This window comes from Crotalus tigris, unplaced genomic scaffold, assembly GCF_016545835.1.
Source record: "Crotalus tigris isolate CLP2741 ecotype Arizona unplaced genomic scaffold, ASM1654583v1 scf7180000017785.2122318, whole genome shotgun sequence".
Lineage (NCBI taxonomy): Eukaryota > Metazoa > Chordata > Lepidosauria > Squamata > Viperidae > Crotalus > Crotalus tigris.
Window position 1 is genome coordinate 836,385 of NW_024096634.1, and position 14,365 is coordinate 850,749.

Here is a 14,365-nt window from a genome sequence, read left to right on the forward strand (position 1 = left end):
TCAAATACACTTGACATCATCAGGGTTAAAAGGCAGATGCTGAAAGAAATCTTATATATAGTTGTTAAATGCCTGTCTCTGGTTCCCGGAGTGCATCGTTGGATCCAGTTATTCAGGCTGTGTTTTAAGTGCACTTCTTAAGTTACCGCGTATTCCTTTCTTTTGTTTGAGTCCCTTATACGTAGTTTTATCTACTAGTTCAGAGATAGGTGGGTTTAGGCTGGGAGTACTCTCTCCTCTCTTGTATACAGTTCCTCTATCATCCTGCGTATGGTTTTCTCTGAGGGGTGGGGGGTGTCTGATTTACTTTTCGTGCTCCTGTGGGCTTTGGGTCTGTTTTGTTTATGTTTATTTAACTCTTTGAGCCACGGTGTAAGTTCCTCCTCACATTTCTTGTTATTCTTCCTCTTATCTTCTCTCTTATGTGTCATCCTTAACGGTCTGTTCTTCGTTCCAGCGTTGCTTCTCTCGTGCATGCCCAGAGTGTCATCTGTTACGATCTCATTGATAGTACTCAGTTGCTCAGTCTGTTGCAATTACTGCTCGAAGCACGAAGCCGAAAACACCAGACTGAATATGACGAATGGGACTTCGTCGAAATGTCGCCAAGACACTTCCAATTTTACGCGGGAGAAAACCCGAATAACCAAAGACTTACATACAAACACCCGCGAAAACCTCAGAAAACACACACACACACGCACACACACACACACACACACACACACACACACACACACATATATATATATTTGTTTTCTGAGGTGTTCGCGGGTATTTGTATGTAGGTATATATATATTTGTATATATATGCTTGAAACATCAGGACTTTTTTGCTTTGAGAGCTGGACTGTGCTTGTTACTTTTCAACTTGATTGATTGATTGATTTTATTTGCTGCCAATCTCATAATGAAATGACTCTGGGTGGCTTCCAGCATTAAAACATTAAAATCATAATAAATAAATATCTTTAAAAGAATAACAAATAGAAATCCCAATCAAGATAAAACATATTTGACAAATGGTGACTGAGGGAACAGGATATATGTGAGGGGGAGGGGGGATTGCCTCTTAAGTCTTCAACTATCTCCAGTGTGATACTCCCCCATTAGGGTCAGCTGGCAGAGCCAGGTCTTTAGGCTCCTTTGGAAGGCTAGAAAGGTGGGAGATTATCTTCCACCCTTCTGGCCTTCTGCAGGAGTCTGAAGACCTGGCTCTGCCAGCTGATCCTGGGGGGACTCTACCAATCTCACCTCAAGGGGTAAAGAGCAGGAGCCATGGCAGAAAAGGCCCTTCTCCTTGATCCTGCCAGTCGAAATTCCTTGACCAACAGGATCCACAACATGGGTGAGACAGGCCAGTCCCATCAGGGTGAAATGGTTCCTCAAGTAGACTGGACCCATGCCATGGAGGGCTTTAAAGGTAATAACCAACACCTTGAATTTCACCCAGAAACAGACTGGCAGCCAGTGCAGACAAGAGTGGTGTCATTCTGCTCATGCTGCCACACTCTACATCAGTTGAAGCTTGTGAATGTTCTTCAAGGTAGCCCCATGTAGAGCACATTGCAGTTGTCCAAATGTAAAGTGGTCAGGGCTAGAATGATTAGGCACAGGGACTCCTGATCCAGAAAAGGCTGCAACTGGCACACCAACCAAAATTGTGCAAAGGCTCTCTTAGCTGTGACTGCTGCCTGCTCTTCAAGCAGGAATTGCAAGTTGAGAGAACCCCCAAGTTGTGAACTAGATCTGTCTGGGGTCATGCCACCCCATCCAGAACTAAATTGGTTAAAGTCTTAAATCTTGAAGCCTTGTGCACTCAAATTCATTCGATTTTTCCTGTGTTTTTAAAAAGAGTTATAAAGAGGAGGTTATATTGATGTTAAATTTAATTACAGCCGCAAGGTTGTTAGTAGGGCAATATTGGAAGAAGGAATCTTTGCCTACCTTGCAAGAGCGGTTTTTTAAAGTATCTTATCTGGCAGAAATGGCAAAGATTTCGGCTTTTTTAAAGGATCAATCGCAAGAGAAGTTTTTTTGTGGTATGGGAAAAATGGATAGATTTTATACAACATAAGTTGGATATAAAAAAATATTACTTAGTTTATCAATAATTTATATACAAATTTTAATATTTTATAGATTGTATTATTTTTTCTTTTTCTTTATATGTTTTATTATTATTTTATTTTCTTATATTTCTTTTCTTCTTTTTTTCTTTTCTTCTTTTTTTAAGGTATTTTTTTCTTTTTTTTCTTTAATATTTATCTCTTATATATATATATATATATATTATTGTTAATTATTCTATTAGTAGTTTAAGTAATGTATTTAGACTTATCTATGGTTTATATATATATTTTTTTAAGAATTCAAGAAAATTTAATTAAGCCTATATTCAGCTCTGGGAAAGTTGAGGGAGGGACTGGGAGGGCTGGGGGTGGGTTGGAGAGGGTTGTTTTTTTTTCTTATTCTGTAAAATTTAAAAAAATTTCAATAATAAAAAAAAGAGTTATAAAGGAAAGCCCACTCTATCACTGCTAGGTCAAAAGAAAGGGGACCTTTAATCGGAATTCTTGATTTCTCAAGACTGTTAAATGCTGGATTTATTTTTTATTGCATTTTTAAAGGGTAGATTCTCTTTTCTTGGGAAATAATAAAATGGAAGACTAAAACTATATGTTAAAGGCCAGTGAATAATAAGTAGGAGGAACCTCCTTTCACCTACTTTTAACATGGTTATATTTGGGTACTAACCGATAGTCTTTATGATTGTCTTAGCTATGTAGCTGAAGTGGTTATCCTTGGATATACAAAATATTGTTGTTCCAAGCCATTTTACTTCATATGGTTTCAAGCACAGCTCCACATACTGATCTTTGTGGTTTTGCCTGCCCTACTTCTTGAATCTTTGTTTTGTACTTTGGTTGCAGGGACTCAAAGCTTATCATTAAAAGAAGCCAGCACTGAAAGATTTCCGATCCTTTTAAAAGCACATTAGATATTATTAAGAGTCAAAACCACATTATGACGCAGTTAAGTTGAAAAGCAAAACTAAACTGATTCTTTATAGGTTACACCAAACTACCCTACCAATGTGTACAAGGGCTCCAGACAGGAGGAGGAAAACTTAGATTAGATTACATTTTTGCTTTTATCCTTACATTTCCAGAGATGTATTGGATTATTTGTATTTCAGAAAAAGTATCACTAGATAAGACTGCTTTGTAATGAAAAGGAATACTAGTTATCATATAGAGGGTTTTTTAACTAAAATTGCCAAAATGTATTTATTATTTGCTCCATTTATATCCTGTTTTTTCTTCTGGAACTCAAGGTGGTATGCAAAGCATTTATTCCTTTTTCCCTGCAGCTACAGACTTTGGAGATAGATTGGACCAAGAGAAAGTAACTGGTCCCAAGTTACTGACTTCCATGGAGTAAAACTTAAGTTATCCTATTGCTAGTCCAGCATTTTAATCATTATACATTGGCATGCTTATGTAATAAAGCCAAGAATTCTGTTTCAGACTGAACACTACCATTTAGCCTGGGTAGATAAATTTTTCAGCATTCTCGTTCACTTTAATTAACTAGCCCTTGCTATAGAATTCTTCCAAAAGAAATAAGAATTGTTGTTCTTACAATTGTTTAGTTACAAGGATGCAATGGTGTGTTTTTGTATAGGTACCTGTATAGTGGATCCCCAAACTTAAATTAAATTCCAAAACAACAACAATTTATTAAATTTATATGACTCCCAACTCCCAGTGGCCCTGGGTGATTAGGAAATTATATCATTTGGCTTGAGAAAGTGTGAAGAATTTCTTCTTTCTCTTGACAAATTCAGATAAACCATCCTTCTAATTTTATAAGAACATCTGTGTACAACTCAATTAGATTCCATGAAATTTTTCTTTTTTATTTCCTTTTAAGTAAAAGCAGATAAGCTTTATTTAAAAGCCCCTTTATCCAGTTTAGTATAATCCAACTATTACTCTCATAATATAAGAACAGAAAAATTAGTTGTTCTGACAAACGAACGTTGTTGTGTCCTGAGCCTGCAAAAGCAGGCTCGGGACGTTGCATTGGTCCCGGGCATTCCAAAAGCTGCCCGGGACCAGACTGAGTGGTGCCAGCATTGCGCGCATGCACAGGGCATGAAAACACTCCGCTACTTATTGCCATTGTGTCTGGGTCTCTCGTGAGATAAAGAGAGGCCTGCGTGCCATTTGTGTTGTTGGGGTGTTGTTGTTAAATGAATAAAGAGCTGTTAACTACACAATGAGTCTTCATCATTTGCCCACAATCAAAGGACTTAACATTGGCAACGAAGGTGGGATGCTTTACAAGCTGAAGAAAAGAAAGCTTTAAAGACTTACCCAAGAAGTCCTGAAGAGGGGAAGACGGCGTTGGAATCAGCGTCCCAGCCTGCCAGTATAGTGTCGCTGGAGTGTAAGCTTAGTTGAAAGACCCTTTCCCCAATAGAAGTTGCAGAGGAGCAAGTGGTGAAGGTTGTAAATTGCAGGATGGCGAAGATTGGTCGTTTATCCAAATTTGATATCTCACACCCAGAGAGTTGGGAATCCTACATTGCAAGGGTAGAGAATTACTTCAGGGTAAACCAGATTAGAGAAGATGGCTTGAAGGCTGCAACTCTGTTGTGTGTCTGTGGACAGGAAGCTTTTGAAATTGCAGAGAACCTGGCGGCCCCTGCACCTCTGGAGTCAGTAACGTATACTGACTTGAAGAAACTGCTGAAGGAACATTTCCAGCCCAAGTTGTCTGTTATTGCTTGGAGGCACACATTTGAGCAAAGGGACCAGAGGGCAGGTGAATCTGCTAAGGATTTTATTGTGGTCTTAAGGCGAGCAGCCAGACCGTGTGAGTTCAAAGATCTGGAAGAAAGGCTGTGAGATCGCTTTGTATGCGGTTTAAGAAACAGAGACTTACAGCAGAAGATTTTTGCAAAAGAAGATGTCTCTTTCCAAGATGCGCTACGAGAGGTGACAGCTGAGGAAGCAGCAGGCGGGGCTGTGAAGACCCTACGGCTCACCAGGAGCCCTCCAGAGACAGCTACTGTCCATCAAGAGGACGCTCGAGAAGTTCGGAAGCAGATCCTGAAGAAGAGGTGGATAGGCTTTACCAGAAGCTGAAAGGAGGCAGAAGGAATGTCCAGACAAGGCCCCAGCAGCTCTTCAATGCTTCGGGTGTGGAGGACGCCACAAGCGAGCTGACTGCAGGTTCCGCTTTGCCATTTGCAGAGTGTGTGGCAGGCAAGGCCACATTGCATCCATCTGTTTGGGTCACCAGAAGGTCCAACCTCATGAAGAATTGCGTCTGAAAAGTACCAGGGTCCCCAGCCAACATAGGGTGGGTTTCTGCACATCGCGCAGGAGTATTTTGAGGACAGGTACACATAAACCCCTAAAGAAGAAACTGTCCATTAAAGTAAGGTTGCAAGGGGTTCCTTTATCCATGGAGTTTGACACTGGGTCCGCTCTCTCCATTATTTCCATTAACACATTCAAAAGGATTTGCAACAGCAGTGGCCTTCGAGCCAAACTCAGGCCATCCAATATAATACTCACAGATTTTCAGAATTCTATGGTGTGTGTTAAGGGGAAGGCCACCCTTAAGATACAGCACAAGGATTTTGAAGGTCCCCTAGATGTGGTGGTTGTTGGGGGTAAATGCACGAGTCTTATTAGACTCGATTGGTTCGAGGCTCTGGGAATCCACGTCACTGGGCTGCACCATTTGCAAACGTTGAGCCTGGCAGAAGTCTGCAAAGAGTTTGCAGATGTGTTTAGTTCAGAGCTTGGATCGTATAAGGGGCCTCCAGTTTTGCTACAGTTAGACCCAACCATGACGCCCATCAGGGTTAAGCCTAAGAGGGTACCTTTTGCCTTCAAAGGCAAGATTGATGCTGAGCTGGACAAATTGCTCCAGCAGGGCATTTTAGAACCTGTAGATTCAAGTCCATGGGAAACCCCCATAGTAACGCCTCTAAAGGCTAATGGGGACATATGTATAAGTGCAGACTACAAGAGTACACTGAACAAGGCACTGCAACAGCACGCTTATCCAGTACCTGTAGTAAGTCACATCCTGGCCTCCCTCAAAGGGGGGCACATTTTTGCGAAGCTTGACCTGGCACAGGCCTATCAACAGCTACCTGTTAATGAGGCAGCTGCTGAGGCCCAGAATATTGTAACTCACAGGGGGGCCTTCAAGGTCAAGAGACTGCAATTTGGGGTAAATGTAGCCCCTGGCATATTCCAAAGTGTCATGGAGAGCACACTTCGGGGTATTCCTGGAGTATGTCCCTATTTTGATGATGTCCTCATTGCTGGAGAGTCATCTCAAAACTTAGCAGAGAGATTAAGGACTGTCTTGCTTCGTTTTCGAAAAGCAGGTCTTAAACTAAAGAAGGATAAATGTAAGATAGGAGTCACTTCTACTGACTTCTTAGGATTCAGGATAGATGCTCAAGGCATTCACCCTGCTGAAACTAAATTGCAAGCTATTCAGCAGGCCCCAAGCCCTAAATCTAAAAGTGAGCTACAAGCCTTTTGGGGGCTATTAAATTTTTATCATGCCTTTCTCCCACATAAGGCTGCTGTGGCAGAGCCTTCACACAGGCTTTTGGACAAGCAGGCTCCTTGGCAGTGGACTAAAGTCCATGACAAGAGTTTCAATGAGGTTAAGGCCTTGCTCACGTCTAATGCTGTTTTAGCACATTTCAATGAGCAACTGCCTGTTTGTATCACCTGAGATGCATCTCCTTATGGGGTGGGAGCTGTTCTTAGCTATCTGAAGGCTGACGGGACGCAGGTCCCTGTGGCCTATTATTCAAGGACTCTGTCTTCTGCAGAGTGTAATTACGCTCAAATTGAGAGAGAAGCATTGGCTATAGTGGCTGGCATTAAGAAATTTCTGCCATTTCACGGTCTGTACTGACCATAAGCCTCTTCTGGGGTTGTTTACCACTAACAAACAGACCCCACATATTATTTCTCCTCGTATGCTGAGATGGTCCATTTTCCTGTCAGCATATGACTATACATTGGTTCACAAACCAGGAAAAGAAATGGGTCATGCTGATGGCCTGAGCAGATTGCCCTTGAACCAATTGGAGCCTGATCCTGCTCCAGCCGTTTTAATATCCTGTCCATTCAGGAATTGCCTGAGTCTCCCCTCAATGCTAGGGATGTGGCTGCAGAAACTGCCACTGATCACACGCTTACACACGTGCTGACATGGGTGTTGTCAGGATGGCCTGACAAGTGCCCAGATACTGAGTTCCAAAGCTTCTGGCACAAGAAGCATCAGTTTTCCACTTTCAAGGGATGCCTGTTATGGGGTAGCAAGGTAGTGATCCCAGCCTCATTGAGGTCTAGAATCTTGGTCTGTCTGCATGAGGGACATGCTGGCATAGTCAGGATGAAAGCGCTTGCGCACAGCCATCTTTGGTGGCCTGGACTCATTAAAGCCATTGAGGCACAGGTGCCAATTGTGCCAACAGTCATGGCCTGAAATGCCTCAGGCCCCAGTACATAGGTGGGAGAAAACTCAAACCCCATGGTCTAGGGTGCATATAGATTATGCTGGGCCCTTTCAGGGGCAATTCTTCCTGGTTGTTGTTGATAGCCATACCAAGTGGCTAGAGGTTGTTCCTGTGTCCACCACTACTACTGCCAAGACCATCCAGGTGTTGAGAGGAATTTTTGCATCACATGGCCATCCAGATGTTCTGGTTTCAGATAATGGTCCTCAATTTTACCCCTTCTGAGTTCCAGGCTTTTCTTCAGGCCAACCTGATCCACCATGCGAATTTGGCTCCCTTCCATCCATCCTCCAATGGATTGGCAGAGAGAATGGTGCGCACCACCAAAGATTCCCTCAAGAAACTGACTTACGGTAACTGGCATCACAGGTTAGCAGATTTCCTTCTTGCACACCACACCACACCATGCACTGCCGCAGGGAAGAGCCCTACTGAACTCCGCTGGGGTCGCCGCCTCATCACTAAACTGGACAGGTTGTACCCCGACTGGGTGGCTTCACAACTGTGGGCACCTTGGAGACTCCAAGTGGGCGATCCTGTCTGAGCACAGAACTATGGTTCTGGTCATCTCTGGGTCACAGATGCGATCTGCAAGGTCTCTGGAATGCTTTCATACAAAGTAGCCTTGGGAGACGGCTGTGTTCTTCGCAGATACATTGACCAACTGTGTTGGAGAGTGGACTCTCACCCTTCCACTCCTAGCTCTGCTCTGGGTGGGAGAAGGACCATAATATGCATTCTGAGGTTCAGTTTCACAGGCCATCATTAGCTGGTGCTGAGGCTATGGGGGAGTCATCCCAAGGTTCCGCAAGTGCTCCCAACAGGAAGTCACAGGATAGGGGGTCATCCCACACAGTCATAAGTACTCCAGACAGGGAGTTACACTGGGGGTATCCATCTAATTCACACATGTCACAGAGTGCTCCAGACAGGGAGACAGACCGGGGGTATCCACATAATTCACAAACAACAAGGGGCTCTGGCCCAATTCTGCAATTGCTCTTAGAAGGAGGTCAACAGGGAAGGGGGTAATCAGGGAGGCGACTCTTGACTCTGGCACTTCTGAGACGTGCTTGGGGGCCACAGAGTACTGGGGCACTTCAGCTATCCAGCACTCTCCATCTGTTGGCCTTGGGTTCGAGGGACAGTGTTCCCAAGAAGGGTCCATTGTGGATCCAGGGACTACCACTCCTCCAAGGTATGCCAGCCTGGACTTAGAGGGTCCAGCCAGCCAGCAGATGGGTGGGTCAACCGGGTATTTGGGGTAGCAAAGTCCTGGCCTGCCGAGACTGGTAGGTGAGCAGGTAGGCCAGGCAACAGCACCAGGGTCACCTGGGAATTTAGGGCAGCAATGCCTTGTCCCACCTAGCCTGGTAGGCGAGCAGGTGGGCCAAGCAATCTCTCCTGGTCCGAGGAGGTCGCAGCAGGCCAAGTGCCCACCCAAATATCTTAGGGTATTTGTGAAGTTGCTGTCAGGTTCAAAAGGGACTACTCATAAGAGCCCTGAATAAAAAGGCATGATTATTTTGTATTATTTCTGATTTCGGATACATGTATTCCCAAAACGAAGTGGAGGGGGTTTTGCCTGAGGGTAGCCTCGAATATTCCACATTCCATACATTTGATTTATGGAACTATATATCACTTCCCCAATGTAGGACGTACATGTATGTGCGCAGAAATGTTCCATCTAAGGGGGAGGGGTATTGTGTCCTGAGCCTGCAAAAGCAGGCTCGAGACGTTGCATTGGTCCCGGGCATTCCAAAAGCTGCCCGGACCAGACTGAGTGGCGCCAGCCTTACGCGCATGCGCAGGGCATGAAAACGCTCCGCTACTTGTTGCCATTGTGTCTGGGTCTCTCGTCAGATAAAGAGAGGCCTGCGTGCCATTTGTGTTGTTGGGGTGTTGCTGTTAAACGAATAAAGAGCTGTTAACTACACAATGAGTCTTCATCATTCGCCCATAATCAAAGGACTTAACAAACGTAATGCATTTTTCTTCTGATTTCCAATTATATCTGATGGGGAAGCGGCTTGCAGCTCAGCAGTGGTAGCATCCACAAACAGAGCCTTCAAGGCCTGCTCTATCTTCGCACTAAGATTTGATAGGCACCAGCTGTCTGATAAACCAAGCAAAATGTTATTCCAACAGATCTTTATGAACTAGGGAGCTTAAAAAATGGGACAGAAAACAGTCTTACTCAGTTCTATCAAATAAATTAAAAGAACACATGCACAGAATAAATTAGGAATGTAATATCTCATATGTCTCCTTTTCTTTTTAGCCCCAAAGTAACATCACTTGCAAAGTTAAAAAAAAACATTTGCAGCAATGTCAAACTCAGCAATGCTCTGGCTGAAACTCATAGCTGTGGGTCCGCCTGGCTCCCCTGGCTCCCAGACAGACAGAGGCAGACTACACAAGCGCCATCTAACTTTACAAGTGATAATGACAGCAGTTTGGGGTGCAGGAATTTTAAAATGTATTTCATGCATTCTGTATTAAAACCAAGCATTTTATTTTTGCTGATATCTATGAACAATGTAGTTTTTTAGTTTCTGAATTTAGCTTTTATATTAGTCATTCTATTTCAGATCATTTTATTTTGTTATAGGTTTGCAAATATTCTTTCTTACTGTATTGGTACTGGATAGTTTGTGAATGGTTTATTTTAAGAAGAAACAGAAGTGAGCTACAGTTAACACTAAATGATAAAACCTTTAAATTAGCCAGTTGCAGTTAAAATCAGATGGTTCTTCCTTTCCTTTTCAATATCATGCATGATTTAGCACTGGTGTTTGATCTGCCAATCTATTCATTTGCTGCCATATCTAGAGGTTTTGGGGATTCACAGTGTGGTGAGTCACTTCTAGTAATGTTTGCAATAGTAGACATGATTGAAAGGAAGCAGCAAAAAAATATACAGAGCTGCTGCTAAAGTTGTCACAATGCAATTGTCCCATTTTGTCTTTTCCAGATGAGCTTGGACTTTAGGTTACAGAATCATCCACTAACACTTTGGTCATAGCAGCTGACATGATAACATTTATTTCTGATGCAAGAGATTTGGCTTCATAGTTTGAAATAATTAGTATGTCAAGGATAATAGTAGTAATTTGTTTGTTTTTTTATTATGACATGATGTTGCTGCAATATTTAGTTAAGGTTGCTCAGATCCATGCAGGCCCCTAAATATATGCATGAGAATATCCCCTTCTATAGACTCCAACTGTTGGTTCATTTACTTTAGATTTTGTGTGTGAATTCACTGCAAAATGGCATAAATTACAAGTAAAAATAGTGATATTTTTCAGTCAAATCTTTATTGATATTGACTATGTTTTATAACTCTCAAAAAGCTATAGTGGAACATTTTAACCCAAATTACAAATTGCATCTCAGCGGATGACAGGTTGTAAAAATGCAGCACAGTTCTAAAAAAGAAACATGCCTGGTCTTGATGGCTGTAGTCCACTAAGAACAACAAAATTATCCATTTAGAAAAATGGAAATATTAACGAAGTCCACTGTCACACTGAAATGCTTACCTGATTTTTGTTTTGTTTTTTTACAGGGAGACTCTTTTTCCAAATCCTTGATGGAAAATGCTGGAGAAACAGGACTTAATATTTAATAGAAGGGTATTCCTGGGAAAGCCCTACCGTTTTAGCCATTGGAATCTTCTAAGGATTGAGATTAGCAAAGATGCTAAACTCTCCAGAAACCACTGTTCAACCAGACAGAACCACATTACAATCCAACTGTGTCTGAGAACCCTGTGGAGAAATGTTGAGGGAGGTGGGGTAGAGATCGTATTGAATGAATGAACTGCGGGGGGGGGAGTAAAGAAAGGAGAAGCAGAAACTATGATTTACCAATCATACACTAATTTCAGGCTGCCAAAGAAGGGTTTGTATTTCTAGAGATGGGAAGCTAATAGTGAGTCACATGGTTCTGATTAAAAAATCGGAATACCAGGTTGAAGGTCATGCATCAAATTAAGGAAGACACTTTCTGAATTCAGCAAATCCTTTTCTCTCTCTGGGACATGTTTTTGGCAAGCAATAGTATGCAGCTGCAGGCCCCAGTTGCTATCCTGTGAGCATGTCTGGTTTAATATTCCAATTTCTATTTGTGAATGTGCCCAGGGCTGAATATTCATTTGTTCTTTTGCATTTGTGTTTGTGTATACATACACATACATCTCATATCCTTCTTATTACCAATCCCTTGCAAGAAACAGAGATCAGAGTGTTCATTCTATCTTACTGTCTGTATGACATTTTGATACAATATTTCCTGTGGACATGGGCATCTTGTTGAATAACTGAAGCAGGATGAATCTGTGCTATAGTACTCTTTTCTTCATTAAATTGAGGAAAACACAAGAAATGTGGGATATCAAGCATTTATTTTGTATGAAAGCAATGCAAAAAAATTGTCTAGGTGCCAATTGCCTGTGTTTGTAAAGCTCCCCTTACACATTCCTGCTCTTTGCTGTCTATACATCCATGCAGCAGTATTTTATAAGAACTGCTATGAAAGAATTACAACACTGAAATTTTGAAATAGACATCACCCTACTCTGCCATTCCAAGATATGCCATTATACTCATAATGTATCTCGATAGTTCTTAATATTCATAGGGACTTTCATAAAAGCTGGAAGAATACAACAGTATCAAAAATCTCTCTGTCATAGTGCCTGCCTTATGGAACAACATTTCCCCTAAGACCCAGATGCCCTCAACTTTGATAGTTGTCCAGTAGATGTTGAAGGCTTGGCTTTTCCTTCTGGCACTGGTTGAGACTGGATATAGTTTTTAGCCTTTGACTTCACTAGAATGCTGTTTTTATGATACTTTCACAGTATTTTATTTACACTCTTATAGTAATGTGAATTGCCTAGAATTATAAGATTAAGATTTCTCTCTTTCTAGTATGGTATGGTATGGTATGGTATGGTATGGTATGGTATGGTATGGTAAGGTAAGGTAAGGTATGGTATGGTATGGTATGGTATGGTATGGTATGGTATGGTATGGTATGGTATGGTATGGTATGGTATAGTATAGTATAGTATAGTATAGTATAGTATAGTGCAGTGCAGTGCAGTATAGTACAGTACAGTACAGTACAGTACAGTAATACAATGCAATACAATTAATACAATAGATTATATTCAAACAAACTAAAAGCAAACAAACTAATCAAAGGGAAATAATGTAGCACCAAAATATTAGATTGGAGACAGCATTACCTGAAACAATAGTAGGAAGAAAGTACAATGTTAAAAAACTCATGAAAAACCTTGAATACAGTAGATTTACTATGCAATATAGTGGGTGGCATTTTTCACACATACACATAGTCCTTGGATTATGACCACTCATTTAGCAACTGTTCAAAATTATAAATAAATTCCAAAGATGAACACACACAAACACACACACTGAGAGACACACACGCACCAGTCCTCAAAGCTCTTAATCCTGTTGTTTTTTAAGGAAAAAATGTTGGATGTTTTGGTAATATGTTTTGGTTGTGACAGAAAGGGTCCTTGAGGACCATAAGGCTATATTGGTGCAGCAGGGGACCACTGAGCAGGCTGACTATGCAGAGTTAATTTTGTTTCCAGAAAAGATGTCTAGCATCTCACAAATGTTCACTTTGCATTTTTGTAAAACATTGCATATATTTGCAAAGCTGCATAGGGCAAAGCATACATATCTATCATCTGTAAACAACAATTTAATTCACTATATTCATCTAGTCTCAAATATCTCCACATCATAATATATATGTCTATTATAATATGTATGGTGGCTTCCTTCTAATTTAACTAACAATAATGACTTTCCTCTTTTAATATGCATCTTTTCTTTCCTGTGTAACTTCTGTCTTAAATTATTTTCCTGAAATAGCAGAAGCACATTAGGACTCTGTAAATATTTAAGGAAGTTTAGCATGGTATAATTTGTGTGTAAAAAAGAGTAAAGGATACATTTGGTTGGTAATCCATAATAAAATAAATGTAAATTATAAAGGAATATTACAGTTGGGAAAAATTATGAAAATATGTGAAACTGGGTAAAACTATTTTGATGAGAGTCTATGGCATAGAAACATTACTTCCTAAGTCCTTCATTCATTTTTTTCTTCCCCAATTTGTTGCTGCTGTTCTTTATACTTTTAAAATTTTGCATCATAGAGAAGCATTTTTCATGTTCTATGCTCATCTAACTGTAATGCAAGAGATTAAACGAAAGTTTTTGCTGCCACAAAGGGAAATCCTACAAAATTAGGGAGGTGACCATAGACTAATATGGCGATGAAAAAGAGGACATTAATGACAAGTTTCTCTTCTCCAAGAAGGACACACTTGATATAGAAGCCAAAGCTAATGAAAAATGCTTTAGGCTAGTACATTTTTGACTTGGATCTTTGTGGGAAGGTTTTTTCCTGTATTAGCCCCTTGCAGAGAACATTGCCCTATTCCCTGGGCTTCTAAAACTCATGTCAATGCTTGTGGAAACCTTGGGTTTGAAAAATTGCACTCTAAGTGGTTGTGTTTCAGCTATGCTTCTACCTTAAAATATGAATTTCCTCCATATGCATGCATAATGACATCTGTTTATAGTTATATACTGCAAGAAGAGCCGCTCTCAATCCTTAGATTATATCTTAAACCAAGCTGGAGATTCCCCAGAAATTACAATCACTTCAGCTATATTTAAAGTGATAGGACAGATGCCTAAGAAGGAATAATGTTGACAGGGTGGTGCCAAGTGTCAG